The sequence below is a fragment of the Orcinus orca genome, unplaced genomic scaffold (assembly GCF_937001465.1).
Source record: "Orcinus orca unplaced genomic scaffold, mOrcOrc1.1 scaffold_469, whole genome shotgun sequence".
NCBI lineage: Eukaryota > Metazoa > Chordata > Mammalia > Artiodactyla > Delphinidae > Orcinus > Orcinus orca.
This window is the reverse complement of record NW_026043938.1, coordinates 1-17,759: the sequence shown is the minus strand read 5'-3', so window position 1 is coordinate 17,759 and position 17,759 is coordinate 1. Positions and strand designations below refer to the sequence as shown.

Here is a 17,759-nt window from a genome sequence, read left to right as displayed (position 1 = left end):
AATGCTTTGCAACAAATCTCCCCAAAACTCACTCACGTAAAGAAGAACCTAGTTTTCTCGGACCTGTGGGCTAGCTGCAGCGGCTCTCTTGTAGACCTCTCGATGGCGGGTGTTGCTCCATGCCGTGGGTTAGTTTGAGGTCTGTCCCGCACACCTTACCGTGGAGCCCAACTGTGAGGCTGCAGGTAGGTCCCTGTCTTGTCGCAGAGTTCACTGAAACGTCAGAGGTGAGCCCAACCACACAAGGCCACGTAAGGCCTCTGCGACTCATTGAAGGCCATCGTGTCTTCCCTTGGCCTCCTGGGAACCCCCTGGCCCCAGGATGCAGCTTCCGTAGCCCAGGGCAACCGGCGGAGGGGGGCGGGCGGGGCTGCAGGAGGGTGGAACGCCGAGGTCACAGAGGGTGTGGGTGTGGCCACCTCTGCTGTGACTGAACCAAGGGCAGGGGGGCAGGGTGTCCAGGGCAGGGCCCTCAGAGCCCGGCAGGCCCAGGGGGGCGGCGCAAGCACCTAGGCCCAGGCCGAAGAGCGCCTTCTTGGTCTGCGCGGCAGGCCGGCCTCTCGCCTTGCCACTCAGGCCGCGCTCCCGCTTGAAGTGTGTGTGGCACGCGTCCGCGGAGTACACCTCGCTGCACAGGTAGCCGTGGGACTGGGCGTCGTAGCTTCCTGCGAGGCGGCCGGAGGTCCCGCAGGCGGGTGGGTCCCTGGCACAGACGCGCGGAGCGGCTCCTGCCCGGCCCCCCTGAGAACCGTCGCCGTTCCGTAAGGCGGGGCGCCTGCTTCAGAATGTAAATCACGTGTCCGCTCTATGGATACGCTGTTTAGTTTACCAGGCAAGACTTTCTTGGCGAAAGAAGCAGCGTTGGCTTGCGTTCCCGAGCGGGCTTCTCATCTGGCTGTGCACTGGTACTCTCTCTCTGGGTGTGCTAGTCCGCAGGGCAGGGCATCCCCTGGGCAGGGTGGAGCGTGATCTCTGCGGCCTCGTCTTGCAGCTCCTTCCTTTCATTCTCAATCATCCTGCCCACAGTGGCCTCCTCTCAGGCCTGCATACTTACAACGGCGCATCGCCCGTGCTGCCCCTCTGCAGGAAGTGTCCCTCTGTTTAGTTTGCAGCTGACTGATGCCGCCTCACCCTTCTCATCTCTTCTCAGGTGTCACTTGGTCAAGAAAGCGTCCCCTTACCGACTCAACTCATCACGTCCCCCTACCGTAGCTCACGTGACACCACGCACCTCTCGCTTATGGCCGTCGTCGCCTTTCACATCCAGTTTCAGGTAGGTAAGTTTACCCCGTGGTCCGTGAGGAAGAAGAGATCACGCCTGTTTTGCTTGCTCTTGATTCCCAGCGACCAGCCCGGTTACTGATAACCTCTGTTAGAGGGAGAAAGGAATGCACCCAATCCCTGGTGAAGCCCTGACCGTTTTCCTTTCTAGTGTCCCTCGTACTCCTCCCTGCCATCTGTGTCGCCCTTACTCCGCGTCTACCGTTTATGAGTTTACACCTGGCTTACGGTGACTGCTTCGGAGAATCGCATGCCTTTCTACCTCCCTCGCTGCGACCTCCCCTACACCTCCCAGGGCTCTTGGGTTATGCCCTTGCCCTCTTCCGAGCCGTCCGTGGCACCCGCTGTCATCCCCATACGGCCAAGCTCCTAAGACTGACACTCAAGGCCCTCCGTAATTTGGCTTCAGTTTCACTTTCTAGACGTTTCAAGGAAGAACGGGGTCTAAATATCTGTGCACCTCTGCTCCGTTTCATATCTACCCACGAGGTTAATTGTTTTGTTTCTTCCAGTCCACCTATTTTGCACCTGCTTCTCTGGGAAGACTTCACTGAGAATCCAGGCGATTTCTGGATCCCTTCTCTCCCCTGAAGCTGTAAACTGTTTAACAAGACATGTGCGGAACGGCCGTAAGGTAATCTACATCTTGTCTCCCTCTCTGGTATCTAACCTCCCTGCGAATGGGGGTACGTCTCCGTGTTCTGTGCGGTTTTCAGCACAGTACTCTCTACACGTAGTGGATATTTGCTTTGGTAAGTGAACGAATAAGTGAATGAGTCACCAAGAAGAGGGTATTGTCTCATTCTTTCTCTCTTTTTCCACTTTCAAGTTTCTTTAGTTAGTTTCCTCAGACAAAAGGTTTCTTTGTAGCTACACAGTGGCCAGGTCCACAGAATGTTGCAGATAGCTGCTGAAAACATCCCTCCTCCACTTGAGAATGGCTTGCTCTCCCTCTCAAGCGGAGAGAGCTGGGATTCGATATTTAATTAAGCGCCTCTGTTCACTTGGCATTTAGAGGCACCAGGGGGCGTTAGTGCTCTACACCCGGTGAAATGCCTGTTTCGTTTGTGATTTTCCTTTGTGAAAAACAACTATCCGCAGAGTGTTTTGTGCCGATTTTCCATCCTTTTAGATTGACGGAAAGCATTTTACCGACGTCGAAACGGAAAACGAATAGAAAGAGCGTTGCATTGCGTTCAATAAAAGCTTAGGGCGGTCTCGGTGGTACGTTAGTGAAGTTATCTGGGGACACCTTAGCCACGTACATTGTGTTGGAGAGGCACCGAGAATTCAGGAGTTCTCAAAGTTCGAGGACACAGGTGCCTTACACGTAGGCTCGGTGGCAGCCGTGGACATGGCAGTGATTTGGAGAACGTTGTATTAGTCGGCTCTTGCTGTGGTAATGCTTTGCAACAAATCTCCCCAAAACTCACTTACGTAAAGAAGAACCTAGTTTTCTCGGACCTGTGGGCTAGCTGCAGTGGCTCTCTTGTAGACCTCTCGATGGCGGGTGTTGCTCCATGCCGTGGGTCAGTTTGAGGTCTGTCCCGCACACCTTACCGTGGAGCCCAACTGTGAGGCTGCAGGTAGGTCCCTGTCTTGTCGCAGAGTTCACTGAAACGTCAGAGGTGAGCCCAACCACACAAGGCCACGTAAGGCCTCTGCGACTCATTGAAGGCCATCGTGTCTTCCCTTGGCCTCCTGGGAACCCCCTGGCCCCAGGATGCAGCTTCCGTAGCCCAGGGCAACCGGCGGAGGGGGGCGGGCGGGGCTGCAGGAGGGTGGAACGCCGAGGTCACAGAGGGTGTGGGTGTGGCCACCTCTGCTGTGACTGAACCAAGGGCAGGGGGGCAGGGTGTCCAGGGCAGGGCCCTCAGAGCCCGGCAGGCCCAGGGGGGCGGCGCAAGCACCTAGGCCCAGGCCGAAGAGCGCCTTCTTGGTCTGCGCGGCAGGCCGGCCTCTCGCCTTGCCACTCAGGCCGCGCTCCCGCTTGAAGTGTGTGTGGCACGCGTCCGCGGAGTACACCTCGCTGCACAGGTAGCCGTGGGACTGGGCGTCGTAGCTTCCTGCGAGGCGGCCGGAGGTCCCGCAGGCGGGTGGGTCCCTGGCACAGACGCGCGGAGCGGCTCCTGCCCGGCCCCCCTGAGGACCGTCGCCGTTCCGTAAGGCGGGGCGCCTGCTTCAGAATGTAAATCACGTGTCCGCTCTATGGATACGCTGTTTAGTTTACCAGGCAAGACTTTCTTGGCGAAAGAAGCTGCGTTGGCTTGCATTCTCGAGCGGGCTTCTCATCTGGCTGTGCACTGGTACTCTCTCTCTGGGTGTGCTAGTCCGCAGGGCAGGGCATCCCCTGGGCAGGGTGGAGCGTGATCTCTGCGGCCTCGTCTTGCAGCTCCTTCCTTTCATTCTCAATCATCCTGCCCACAGTGGCCTCCTCTCAGGCCTGCATACTTACAACGGCGCATCGCCCGTGCTGCCCCTCTGCAGGAAGTGTCCCTCTGTTTAGTTTGCAGCTGACTGATGCCGCCTCACCCTTCTCATCTCTTCTCAGGTGTCACTTGGTCAAGAAAGCGTCCCCTTACCGACTCAACTCATCACGTCCCCCTACCGTAGCTCACGTGATACCACGCACCTCTCGCTTATGGCCGTCGTCGCCTTTCACATCCAGTTTCAGGTAGGTAAGTTTACCCCGTGGTCCGTGAGGAAGAAGAGATCACGCCTGTTTTGCTTGCTCTTGATTCCCAGCGACCAGCCCGGTTACTGATAACCTCTGTTAGAGGGAGAAAGGAATGCACCCAATCCCTGGTGAAGCCCTGACCGTTTTCCTTTCTAGTGTCCCTCGTACTCCTCCCTGCCATCTGTGTCGCCCTTACTCCGCGTCTACCGGTTATGAGTTTACACCTGGCTTACGGTGAGTGCTTCGGAGAATCGCATGCCTTTCTACCTCCCTCGCTGCGACCTCTCCTACACCTCCCAGGGCTCTTGGGTTATGCCCTTGCCCTCTTCCGAGCCGTCCGTGGCACCCGCTGTCATCCCCATACGGCCAAGCTCCTAAGACTGACACTCAAGGCCCTCCGTAATTTGGCTTCAGTTTCACTTTCTAGACGTTTCAAGGAAGAACGGGGTCTAAATATCTGTGCACCTCTGCTCCGTTTCATATCTACCCACGAGGTTAATTGTTTTGTTTCTTCCAGTCCACCTATTTTGCACCTGCTTCTCTGGGAAGACTTCACTGAGAATCCAGGTGATTTCTGGATCCCTTCTCTCCCCTGAAGCTGTAAACTGTTTAACAAGACATGTGCGGAACGGCCGTAAGGTAATCTACATCTTGTCTCCCTCTCTGGTATCTAACCTCCCTGCGAATGGGGGTACGTCTCCGTGTTCTGTGCGGTTTTCAGCACAGTACTCTCTACACGTAGTGGATATTTGCTTTGGTAAGTGAACGAATAAGTGAATGAGTCACCAAGAAGAGGGTATTGTCTCATTCTTTTTCTCTTTCTCCACTTTCAAGTTTCTTTAGTTAGTTTCCTCAGACAAAAGGTTTCTTTGTAGCTACACAGTGGCCAGGTCCACAGAATGTTGCAGATAGCTGCTGAAAACATCCCTCCTCCACTTGAGAATGGCTTGCTCTCCCTCTCAAGCGGAGAGAGCTGGGATTCGATATTTAATTAAGCGCCTCTGTTCACTTGGCATTTAGAGGCACCAGGGGGCGTTAGTGCTCTACACCCGGTGAAATGCCTGTTTCGTTTGTGATTTTCCTTTGTGAAAAACAACTATCCGCAGAGTGTTTTGTGCCGATTTTCCATCCTTTTAGATTGACGGAAAGCAGTTTACCGACGTCGAAACGGAAAACGAATAGAAAGAGCGTTGCATTGCGTTCAATAAAAGCTTAGGGCGGTCTCGGTGGTACGTTAGTGAAGTTATCTGGGGACACCTTAGCCACGTACATTGTGTTGGAGAGGCACCGAGAATTCAGGAGTTCTCAAAGTTCGAGGACACAGGTGCCTTACCCGTAGGCTCGGTGGCAGCCGTGGACATGGCAGTGATTTGGAGAACGTTGTATTAGTCGGCTCTTGCTGTGGTAATGCTTTGCAACAAATCTCCCCAAAACTCACTTACGTAAAGAAGAACCTAGTTTTCTCGGACCTGTGGGCTAGCTGCAGCGGCTCTCTTGTAGACCTCTCGATGGCGGGTGTTGCTCCATGCCGTGGGTCAGTTTGAGGTCTGTCCCGCACACCTTACCGTGGAGCCCAACTGTGAGGCTGCAGGTAGGTCCCTGTCTTGTCGCAGAGTTCACTGAAACGTCAGAGGTGAGCCCAACCACACAAGGCCACGTAAGGCCTCTGCGACTCATTGAAGGCCATCGTGTCTTCCCTTGGCCTCCTGGGAACCCCCTGGCCCCAGGATGCAGCTTCCGTAGCCCAGGGCAACCGGCGGAGGGGGGCGGGCGGGGCTGCAGGAGGGTGGAACGCCGAGGTCACAGAGGGTGTGGGTGTGGCCACCTCTGCTGTGACTGAACCAAGGGCAGGGGGGCAGGGTGTCCAGGGCAGGGCCCTCAGAGCCCGGCAGGCCCAGGGGGGCGGCGCAAGCACCTAGGCCCAGGCCGAAGAGCGCCTTCTTGGTCTGCGCGGCAGGCCGGCCTCTCGCCTTGCCACTCAGGCCGCGCTCCCGCTTGAAGTGTGTGTGGCACGCGTCCGCGGAGTACACCTCGCTGCACAGGTAGCCGTGGGACTGGGCGTCGTAGCTTCCTGCGAGGCGGCCGGAGGTCCCGCAGGCGGGTGGGTCCCTGGCACAGACGCGCGGAGCGGCTCCTGCCCGGCCCCCCTGAGAACCGTCGCCGTTCCGTAAGGCGGGGCGCCTGCTTCAGAATGTAAATCACGTGTCCGCTCTATGGATACGCTGTTTAGTTTACCAGGCAAGACTTTCTTGGCGAAAGAAGCAGCGTTGGCTTGCATTCTCGAGCGGGCTTCTCATCTGGCTGTGCACTGGTACTCTCTCTCTGGGTGTGCTAGTCCGCAGGGCAGGGCATCCCCTGGGCAGGGTGGAGCGTGATCTCTGCGGCCTCGTCTTGCAGCTCCTTCCTTTCATTCTCAATCATCCTGCCCACAGTGGCCTCCTCTCAGGCCTGCATACTTACAACGGCGCATCGCCCGTGCTGCCCCTCTGCAGGAAGTGTCCCTCTGTTTAGTTTGCAGCTGACTGATGCCGCCTCACCCTTCTCATCTCTTCTCAGGTGTCACTTGGTCAAGAAAGCGTCCCCTTACCGACTCAACTCATCACGTCCCCCTACCGTAGCTCACGTGACACCACGCACCTCTCGCTTATGGCCGTCGTCGCCTTTCACATCCAGTTTCAGGTAGGTAAGTTTACCCCGTGGTCCGTGAGGAAGAAGAGATCACGCCTGTTTTGCTTGCTCTTGATTCCCAGCGACCAGCCCGGTTACTGATAACCTCTGTTAGAGGGAGAAAGGAATGCACCCAATCCCTGGTGAAGCCCTGACCGTTTTCCTTTCTAGTGTCCCTCGTACTCCTCCCTGCCATCTGTGTCGCCCTTACTCCGCGTCTACCGGTTATGAGTTTACACCTGGCTTACGGTGACTGCTTCGGAGAATCGCATGCCTTTCTACCTCCCTCGCTGCTACCTCCCCTACACCTCCCAGGGCTCTTGGGTTATGCCCTTGCCCTCTTCCGAGCCGTCCGTGGCACCCGCTGTCATCCCCATACGGCCAAGCTCCGAAGACTGACACTCAAGGTCCTCCGTAATTTGGCTTCAGTTTCACTTTCTAGACGTTTCAAGGAAGAACGGGGTCTAGATATCTGTGCACCTCTGCTCCGTTTCATATCTACCCACGAGGTTAATTGTTTTGTTTCTTCCAGTCCACCTATTTTGCACCTGCTTCTCTGGGAAGACTTCACTGAGAATCCAGGCGATTTCTGGATCCCTTCTCTCCCCTGAAGCTGTAAACTGTTTAACAAGACATGTGCGGAACGGCCGTAAGGTAATCTACATCTTGTCTCCCTCTCTGGTATCTAACCTCCCTGCGAATGGGGGTACGTCTCCGTGTTCTGTGCGGTTTTCAGCACAGTACTCTCTACACGTAGTGGATATTTGCTTTGGTAAGTGAACGAATAAGTGAATGAGTCACCAAGAAGAGGGTATTGTCTCATTCTTTCTCTCTTTTTCCACTTTCAAGTTTCTTTAGTTAGTTTCCTCAGACAAAAGGTTTCTTTGTAGCTACACAGTGGCCAGGTCCACAGAATGTTGCAGATAGCTGCTGAAAACATCCCTCCTCCACTTGAGAATGGCTTGCTCTCCCTCTCAAGCGGAGAGAGCTGGGATTCGATATTTAATTAAGCGCCTCTGTTCACTTGGCATTTAGAGGCACCAGGGGGCGTTAGTGCTCTACACCCGGTGAAATGCCTGTTTCGTTTGTGATTTTCCTTTGTGAAAAACAACTATCCGCAGAGTGTTTTGTGCCGATTTTCCATCCTTTTAGATTGACGGAAAGCATTTTACCGACGTCGAAACGGAAAACGAATAGAAAGAGCGTTGCATTGCGTTCAATAAAAGCTTAGGGCGGTCTCGGTGGTACGTTAGTGAAGTTATCTGGGGACACCTTAGCCACGTACATTGTGTTGGAGAGGCACCGAGAATTCAGGAGTTCTCAAAGTTCGAGGACACAGGTGCCTTACACGTAGGCTCGGTGGCAGCCGTGGACATGGCAGTGATTTGGAGAACGTTGTATTAGTCGGCTCTTGCTGTGGTAATGCTTTGCAACAAATCTCCCCAAAACTCACTTACGTAAAGAAGAACCTAGTTTTCTCGGACCTGTGGGCTAGCTGCAGCGGCTCTCTTGTAGACCTCTCGATGGCGGGTGTTGCTCCATGCCGTGGGTCAGTTTGAGGTCTGTCCGCACACCTTACCGTGGAGCCCAACTGTGAGGCTGCAGGTAGGTCCCTGTCTTGTCGCAGAGTTCACTGAAACGTCAGAGGTGAGCCCAACCACACAAGGCCACGTAAGGCCTCTGCGACTCATTGAAGGCCATCGTGTCTTCCCTTGGCCTCCTGGGAACCCCCTGGCCCCAGGATGCAGCTTCCGTAGCCCAGGGCAACCGGCGGAGGGGGGCGGGCGGGGCTGCAGGAGGGTGGAACGCCGAGGTCACAGAGGGTGTGGGTGTGGCCACCTCTGCTGTGACTGAACCAAGGGCAGGGGGGCAGGGTGTCCAGGGCAGGGCCCTCAGAGCCCGGCAGGCCCAGGGGGGCGGCGCAAGCACCTAGGCCCAGGCCGAAGAGCGCCTTCTTGGTCTGCGCGGCAGGCCGGCCTCTCGCCTTGCCACTCAGGCCGCGCTCCCGCTTGAAGTGTGTGTGGCACGCGTCCGCGGAGTCCACCTCGCTGCACAGGTAGCCGTGGGACTGGGCGTCGTAGCTTCCTGCGAGGCGGCCGGAGGTCCCGCAGGCGGGTGGGTCCCTGGCACAGACGCGCGGAGCGGCTCCTGCCCGGCCCCCCTGAGAACCGTCGCCGTTCCGTAAGGCGGGGCGCCTGCTTCAGAATGTAAATCACGTGTCCGCTCTATGGATACGCTGTTTAGTTTACCAGGCAAGACTTTCTTGGCGAAAGAAGCAGCGTTGGCTTGCGTTCCCGAGCGGGCTTCTCATCTGGCTGTGCACTGGTACTCTCTCTCTGGGTGTGCTAGTCCGCAGGGCAGGGCATCCCCTGGGCAGGGTGGAGCGTGATCTCTGCGGCCTCGTCTTGCAGCTCCTTCCTTTCATTCTCAATCATCCTGCCCACAGTGGCCTCCTCTCAGGCCTGCATACTTACAACGGCGCATCGCCCGTGCTGCCCCTCTGCAGGAAGTGTCCCTCTGTTTAGTTTGCAGCTGACTGATGCCACCTCACCCTTCTCATCTCTTCTCAGGTGTCACTTGGTCAAGAAAGCGTCCCCTTACCGACTCAACTCATCACGTCCCCCTACCGTAGCTCACGTGACACCACGCACCTTTCGCTTATGGCCGTCGTCGCCTTTCACATCCAGTTTCAGGTAGGTAAGTTTACCCCGTGGTCCGTGAGGAAGAAGAGATCACGCCTGTTTTGCTTGCTCTTGATTCCCAGCGACCAGCCCGGTTACTGATAACCTCTGTTAGAGGGAGAAAGGAATGCACCCAATCCCTGGTGAAGCCCTGACCGTTTTCCTTTCTAGTGTCCCTCGTACTCCTCCCTGCCATCTGTGTCGCCCTTACTCCGCGTCTACCGTTTATGAGTTTACACCTGGCTTACGGTGACTGCTTCGGAGAATCGCATGCCTTTCTACCTCCCTCGCTGCGACCTCTCCTACACCTCCCAGGGCTCTTGGGTTATGCCCTTGCCCTCTTCCGAGCCGTCCGTGGCACCCGCTGTCATCCCCATACGGCCAAGCTCCTAAGACTGACACTCAAGGCCCTCCGTAATTTGGTTTCAGTTTCACTTTCTAGACGTTTCAAGGAAGAACGGGGTCTAAATATCTGTGCACCTCTGCTCCGTTTCATATCTACCCACGAGGTTAATTGTTTTGTTTCTTCCAGTCCACCTATTTTGCACCTGCTTCTCTGGGAAGACTTCACTGAGAATCCAGGCGATTTCTGGATCCCTTCTCTCCCCTGAAGCTGTAAACTGTTTAACAAGACATGTGCGGAACGGCCGTAAGGTAATCTACATCTTGTCTCCCTCTCTGGTATCTAACCTCCCTGCGAATGGGGGTACGTCTCCGTGTTCTGTGCGGTTTTCAGCACAGTACTCGCTACACGTAGTGGATATTTGCTTTGGTAAGTGAACGAATAAGTGAATGAGTCACCAAGAGGAGGGTATTGTCTCATTCTTTCTCTCTTTTTCCACTTTCAAGTTTCTTTAGTTAGTTTCCTCAGACAAAAGGTTTCTTTGTAGCTACACAGTGGCCAGGTCCACAGAATGTTGCAGATAGCTGCTGAAAACATCCCTCCTCCACTTGAGAATGGCTTGCTCTCCCTCTCAAGCGGAGAGAGCTGGGATTCGATATTTAATTAAGCGCCTCTGTTCACTTGGCATTTAGAGGCACTAGGGGGCGTTAGTGCTCTACACCCGGTGAAATGCCTGTTTAGTTTGTGATTTTCCTTTGTGAGAAACAACTATCCGCAGAGCGTTTTGTGCCAATTTTCCATCCTTTTAGATTGACGGAAAGCATTTTACCGACGTCGAAACGGAAAACGAATAGAAAGAGCGTTGCATTGCGTTCAACAAAAGCTTAGGGCGGTCTCGGTGGTACGTTAGTGAAGTTATCTGGGGACACCTTAGCCACGTACATTGTGTTGGAGAGGCACCGAGAATTCAGGAGTTCTCAAAGTTCGAGGACACAGGTGCCTTACACGTAGGCTCGGTGGCAGCCGTGGACATGGCAGTGATTTGGAGAACGTTGTATTAGTCGGCTCTTGCTGTGGTAATGCTTTGCAACAAATCTCCCCAAAACTCACTTACGTAAAGAAGAACCTAGTTTTCTCGGACCTGTGGGCTAGCTGCAGCGGCTCTCTTGTAGACCTCTCGATGGCGGGTGTTGCTCCATGCCGTGGGTCAGTTTGAGGTCTGTCCCGCACACCTTACCGTGGAGCCCAACTGTGAGGCTGCAGGTAGGTCCCTGTCTTGTCGCAGAGTTCACTGAAACGTCAGAGGTGAGCCCAACCACACAAGGCCACGTAAGGCCTCTGCGACTCATTGAAGGCCATCGTGTCTTCCCTTGGCCTCCTGGGAACCCCCTGGCCCCAGGATGCAGCTTCCGTAGCCCAGGGCAACCGGCGGAGGGGGGCGGGCGGGGCTGCAGGAGGGTGGAACGCCGAGGTCACAGAGGGTGTGGGTGTGGCCACCTCTGCTGTGACTGAACCAAGGGCAGGGGGGCAGGGTGTCCAGGGCAGGGCCCTCAGAGCCCGGCAGGCCCAGGGGGGCGGCGCAAGCACCTAGGCCCAGGCCGAAGAGCGCCTTCTTGGTCTGCGCGGCAGGCCGGCCTCTCGCCTTGCCACTCAGGCCGCGCTCCCGCTTGAAGTGTGTGTGGCACGCGTCCGCGGAGTACACCTCGCTGCACAGGTAGCCGTGGGACTGGGCGTCGTAGCTTCCTGCGAGGCGGCCGGAGGTCCCGCAGGCGGGTGGGTCCCTGGCACAGACGCGCGGAGCGGCTCCTGCCCGGTCCCCCTGAGAACCGTCGCCGTTCCGTAAGGCGGGGCGCCTGCTTCAGAATGTAAATCACGTGTCCGCTCTATGGATACGCTGTTTAGTTTACCAGGCAAGACTTTCTTGGCGAAAGAAGCAGCGTTGGCTTGCGTTCTCGAGCGGGCTTCTCATCTGGCTGTGCACTGGTACTCTCTCTCTGGGTGTGCTAGTCCGCAGGGCAGGGCATCCCCTGGGCAGGGTGGAGCGTGATCTCTGCGGCCTCGTCTTGCAGCTCCTTCCTTTCATTCTCAATCATCCTGCCCACAGTGGCCTCCTCTCAGGCCTGCATACTTACAACGGCGCATCGCCCGTGCTGCCCCTCTGCAGGAAGTGTCCCTCTGTTTAGTTTGCAGCTGACTGATGCCGCCTCACCCTTCTCATCTCTTCTCAGGTGTCACTTGGTCAAGAAAGCATCCCCTTACCGACTCAACTCATCACGTCCCCCTACCGTAGCTCACGTGACACCACGCACCTCTCGCTTATGGCCGTCGTCGCCTTTCACATCCAGTTTCAGGTAGGTAAGTTTACCCCGTGGTCCGTGAGGAAGAAGAGATCACGCCTGTTTTGCTTGCTCTTGATTCCCAGCGACCAGCCCGGTTACTGATAACCTCTGTTAGAGGGAGAAAGGAATGCACCCAATCCCTGGTGAAGCCCTGACCGTTTTCCTTTCTAGTGTCCCTCGTACTCCTCCCTGCCATCTGTGTCGCCCTTACTCCGCGTCTACCGTTTATGAGTTTACACCTGGCTTACGGTGACTGCTTCGGAGAATCGCATGCCTTTCTACCTCCCTCGCTGCGACCTCTCCTACACCTCCCAGGGCTCTTGGGTTATGCCCTTGCCCTCTTCCGAGCCGTCCGTGGCACCCGCTGTCATCCCCATACGGCCAAGCTCCTAAGACTGACACTCAAGGCCCTCCGTAATTTGGCTTCAGTTTCACTTTCTAGACGTTTCAAGGAAGAACGGGGTCTAAATATCTGTGCACCTCTGCTCCGTTTCATATCTACCCACGAGGTTAATTGTTTTGTTTCTTCCAGTCCACCTATTTTGCACCTGCTTCTCTGGGAAGACTTCACTGAGAATCCAGGCGATTTCTGGATCCCTTCTCTCCCCTGAAGCTGTAAACTGTTTAACAAGACATGTGCGGAACGGCCGTAAGGTAATCTACATCTTGTCTCCCTCTCTGGTATCTAACCTCCCTGCGAATGGGGGGTACGTCTCCGTGTTCTGTGCGGTTTTCAGCACAGTACTCTCTACACGTAGTGGATATTTGCTTTGGTAAGTGAACGAATAAGTGAATGAGTCACCAAGAAGAGGGTATTGTCTCATTCTTTCTCTCTTTCTCCACTTTCAAGTTTCTTTAGTTAGTTTCCTCAGACAAAAGGTTTCTTTGTAGCTACACAGTGGCCAGGTCCACAGAATGTTGCAGATAGCTGCTGAAAACATCCCTCCTCCACTTGAGAATGGCTTGCTCTCCCTCTCAAGCGGAGAGAGCTGGGATTCGATATTTAATTAAGCGCCTCTGTTCACTTGGCATTTAGAGGCACTAGGGGGCGTTAGTGCTCTACACCCGGTGAAATGCCTGTTTAGTTTGTGATTTTCCTTTGTGAGAAACAACTATCCGCAGAGTGTTTTGTGCCAATTTTCCATCCTTTTAGATTGACGGAAAGCATTTTACCGACGTCGAAACGGAAAACGAATAGAAAGAGCGTTGCATTGCGTTCAACAAAAGCTTAGGGCGGTCTCGGTGGTACGTTAGTGAAGTTATCTGGGGACACCTTAGCCACGTACATTGTGTTGGAGAGGCACCGAGAATTCAGGAGTTCTCAAAGTTCGAGGACACAGGTGCCTTACACGTAGGCTCGGTGGCAGCCGTGGACATGGCAGTGATTTGGAGAACGTTGTATTAGTCGGCTCTTGCTGTGGTAATGCTTTGCAACAAATCTCCCCAAAACTCACTTACGTAAAGAAGAACCTAGTTTTCTCGGACCTGTGGGCTAGCTGCAGCGGCTCTCTTGTAGACCTCTCGATGGCGGGTGTTGCTCCATGCCGTGGGTCAGTTTGAGGTCTGTCCCGCACACCTTACCGTGGAGCCCAACTGTGAGGCTGCAGGTAGGTCCCTGTCTTGTCGCAGAGTTCACTGAAACGTCAGAGGTGAGCCCAACCACACAAGGCCACGTAAGGCCTCTGCGACTCATTGAAGGCCATCGTGTCTTCCCTTGGCCTCCTGGGAACCCCCTGGCCCCAGGATGCAGCTTCCGTAGCCCAGGGCAACCGGCGGAGGGGGGCGGGCGGGGCTGCAGGAGGGTGGAACGCCGAGGTCACAGAGGGTGTGGGTGTGGCCACCTCTGCTGTGACTGAACCAAGGGCAGGGGGGCAGGGTGTCCAGGGCAGGGCCCTCAGAGCCCGGCAGGCCCAGAGGGGCGGCGCAAGCACCTAGGCCCAGGCCGAAGAGCGCCTTCTTGGTCTGCGCGGCAGGCCGGCCTCTCGCCTTGCCACTCAGGCCGCGCTCCCGCTTGAAGTGTGTGTGGCACGCGTCCGCGGAGTACACCTCGCTGCACAGGTAGCCGTGGGACTGGGCGTCGTCGCTTCCTGCGAGGCGGCCGGAGGTCCCGCAGGCGGGTGGGTCCCTGGCACAGACGCGCGGAGCGGCTCCTGCCCGGTCCCCCTGAGAACTGTCGCCGTTCCGTAAGGCGGGGCGCCTGCTTCAGAATGTAAATCACGTGTCCGCTCTATGGATACGCTGTTTAGTTTACCAGGCAAGACTTTCTTGGCGAAAGAAGCAGCGTTGGCTTGCGTTCTCGAGCGGGCTTCTCATCTGGCTGTGCACTGGTACTCTCTCTCTGGGTGTGCTAGTCCGCAGGGCAGGGCATCCCCTGGGCAGGGTGGAGCGTGATCTCTGCGGCCTCGTCTTGCAGCTCCTTCCTTTCATTCTCAATCATCCTGCCCACGGTGGCCTCCTCTCAGGCCTGCATACTTACAACGGCGCATCGCCCGTGCTGCCCCTCTGCAGGAAGTGCCCCTCTGTTTAGTTTGCAGCTGACTGATGCCGCCTCACCCTTCTCATCTCTTCTCAGGTGTCACTTGGTCAAGAAAGCGTCCCCTTACCGACTCAACTCATCACGTCCCCCTACCGTAGCTCACGTGACACCACGCACCTCTCGCTTATGGCCGTCGTCGCCTTTCACATCCAGTTTCAGGTAGGTAAGTTTACCCCGTGGTCCGTGAGGAAGAAGAGATCACGCCTGTTTTGCTTGCTCTTGATTCCCAGCGACCAGCCCGGTTACTGATAACCTCTGTTAGAGGGAGAAAGGAATGCACCCAATCCCTGGTGAAGCCCTGACCGTTTTCCTTTCTAGTGTCCCTCGTACTCCTCCCTGCCATCTGTGTCGCCCTTACTCCGCGTCTACCGTTTATGAGTTTACACCTGGCTTACGGTGACTGCTTCGGAGATCGCATGCCTTTCTACCTCCCTCGCTGCGACCTCTCCTACACCTCCCAGGGCTCTTGGGTTATGCCCTTGCCCTCTTCCGAGCCGTCCGTGGCACCCGCTGTCATCCCCATACGGCCAAGCTCCTAAGACTGACACTCAAGGCCCTCCGTAATTTGGCTTCAGTTTCACTTTCTAGACGTTTCAAGGAAGAACGGGGTCTAAATATCTGTGCACCTCTGCTCCGTTTCATATCTACCCACGAGGTTAATTGTTTTGTTTCTTCCAGTCCACCTATTTTGCACCTGCTTCTCTGGGAAGACTTCACTGAGAATCCAGGCGATTTCTGGATCCCTTCTCTCCCCTGAAGCTGTAAACTGTTTAACAAGACATGTGCGGAACGGCCGTAAGGTAATCTACATCTTGTCTCCCTCTCTGGTATCTAACCTCCCTGCGAATGGGGGGTACGTCTCCGTGTTCTGTGCGGTTTTCAGCACAGTACTCTCTACACGTAGTGGATATTTGCTTTGGTAAGTGAACGAATAAGTGAATGAGTCACCAAGAAGAGGGTATTGTCTCATTCTTTCTCTCTTTCTCCACTTTCAAGTTTCTTTAGTTAGTTTCCTCAGACAAAAGGTTTCTTTGTAGCTACACAGTGGCCAGGTCCACAGAATGTTGCAGATAGCTGCTGAAAACATCCCTCCTCCACTTGAGAATGGCTTGCTCTCCCTCTCAAGCGGAGAGAGCTGGGATTCGATATTTAATTAAGCGCCTCTGTTCACTTGGCATTTAGAGGCACCAGGGGGCGTTAGTGCTCTACACCCGGTGAAATGCCTGTTTCGTTTGTGATTTTCCTTTGTGAGAAACAACTATCCGCAGAGTGTTTTGTGCCGATTTTCCATCCTTTTAGATTGACGGAAAGCATTTTACCGACGTCGAAACGGAAAACGAATAGAAAGAGCGTTGCATTGCGTTCAACAAAAGCTTAGGGCGGTCTCGGTGGTACGTTAGTGAAGTTATCTGGGGACACCTTAGCCACGTACATTGTGTTGGAGAGGCACCGAGAATTCAGGAGTTCTCAAAGTTCGAGGACACAGGTGCCTTACACGTAGGCTCGGTGGCAGCCGTGGACATGGCAGTGATTTGGAGAACGTTGTATTAGTCGGCTCTTGCTGTGGTAATGCTTTGCAACAAATCTCCCCAAAACTCACTTACGTAAAGAAGAACCTAGTTTTCTCGGACCTGTGGGCTAGCTGCAGCGGCTCTCTTGTAGACCTCTCGATGGCGGGTGTTGCTCCATGCCGTGGGTCAGTTTGAGGTCTGTCCCGCACACCTTACCGTGGAGCCCAACTGTGAGGCTGCAGGTAGGTCCCTGTCTTGTCGCAGAGTTCACTGAAACGTCAGAGGTGAGCCCAACCACACAAGGCCACGTAAGGCCTCTGCGACTCATTGAAGGCCATCGTGTCTTCCCTTGGCCTCCTGGGAACCCCCTGGCCCCAGGATGCAGCTTCCGTAGCCCAGGGCAACCGGCGGAGGGGGGCGGGCGGGGCTGCAGGAGGGTGGAACGCCGAGGTCACAGAGGGTGTGGGTGTGGCCACCTCTGCTGTGACTGAACCAAGGGCAGGGGGGCAGGGTGTCCAGGGCAGGGCCCTCAGAGCCCGGCAGGCCCAGGGGGGCGGCGCAAGCACCTAGGCCCAGGCCGAAGAGCGCCTTCTTGGTCTGCGCGGCAGGCCGGCCTCTCGCCTTGCCACTCAGGCCGCGCTCCCGCTTGAAGTGTGTGTGGCACGCGTCCGCGGAGTACACCTCGCTGCACAGGTAGCCGTGGGACTGGGCGTCGTCGCTTCCTGCGAGGCGGCCGGAGGTCCCGCAGGCGGGTGGGTCCCTGGCACAGACGCGCGGAGCGGCTCCTGCCCGGCCCCCCTGAGAACCGTCGCCGTTCCGTAAGGCGGGGCGCCTGCTTCAGAATGTAAATCACGTGTCCGCTCTATGGATACGCTGTTTAGTTTACCAGGCAAGACTTTCTTGGCGAAAGAAGCAGCGTTGGCTTGCGTTCTCGAGCGGGCTTCTCATCTGGCTGTGCACTGGTACTCTCTCTCTGGGTGTGCTAGTCCGCAGGGCAGGGCATCCCCTGGGCAGGGTGGAGCGTGATCTCTGCGGCCTCGTCTTGCAGCTCCTTCCTTTCATTCTCAATCATCCTGCCCACGGTGGCCTCCTCTCAGGCCTGCATACTTACAACGGCGCATCGCCCGTGCTGCCCCTCTGCAGGAAGTGCCCCTCTGTTTAGTTTGCAGCTGACTGATGCCGCCTCACCCTTCTCATCTCTTCTCAGGTGTCACTTGGTCAAGAAAGCGTCCCCTTACCGACTCAACTCATCACGTCCCCCTACCGTAGCTCACGTGACACCACGCACCTCTCGCTTATGGCCGTCGTCGCCTTTCACATCCAGTTTCAGGTAGGTAAGTTTACCCCGTGGTCCGTGAGGAAGAAGAGATCACGCCTGTTTTGCTTGCTCTTGATTCCCAGCGACCAGCCCGGTTACTGATAACCTCTGTTAGAGGGAGAAAGGAATGCACCCAATCCCTGGTGAAGCCCTGACCGTTTTCCTTTCTAGTGTCCCTCGTACTCCTCCCTGCCATCTGTGTCGCCCTTACTCCGCGTCTACCGTTTATGAGTTTACACCTGGCTTACGGTGACTGCTTCGGAGAATCGCATGCCTTTCTACCTCCCTCGCTGCGACCTCTCCTACACCTCCCAGGGCTCTTGGGTTATGCCCTTGCCCTCTTCCGAGCCGTCCGTGGCACCCGCTGTCATCCCCATACGGCCAAGCTCCTAAGACTGACACTCAA

General features: G+C 55.8%; 1 long non-coding RNA gene across 14 annotated transcripts in view; it reads left to right on the top strand.

Moving 5' to 3' along the window:
• The window catches only part of LOC125963353 (uncharacterized), a 51,043-nt gene extending 33,684 nt beyond the window's left edge, over positions 1–17,359 (top strand). For 11 of the 14 annotated variants that reach the window (XR_007475205.1, XR_007475201.1, XR_007475200.1 and 8 more), the window contains exons 2-3: positions 4,476–4,597; positions 6,515–6,631. This is a non-coding gene — a long non-coding RNA (uncharacterized LOC125963353). Of the gene's footprint in view, positions 1–1,154; positions 1,274–3,843; positions 3,956–4,475; positions 4,598–6,514; positions 6,632–17,242 lie in introns of those variants that run through there. The other 3 variants (XR_007475193.1, XR_007475192.1, XR_007475203.1) reach the window with 3 other exon arrangements.
• The last annotated feature ends 400 nt before the right edge of the window (positions 17,360–17,759 follow it).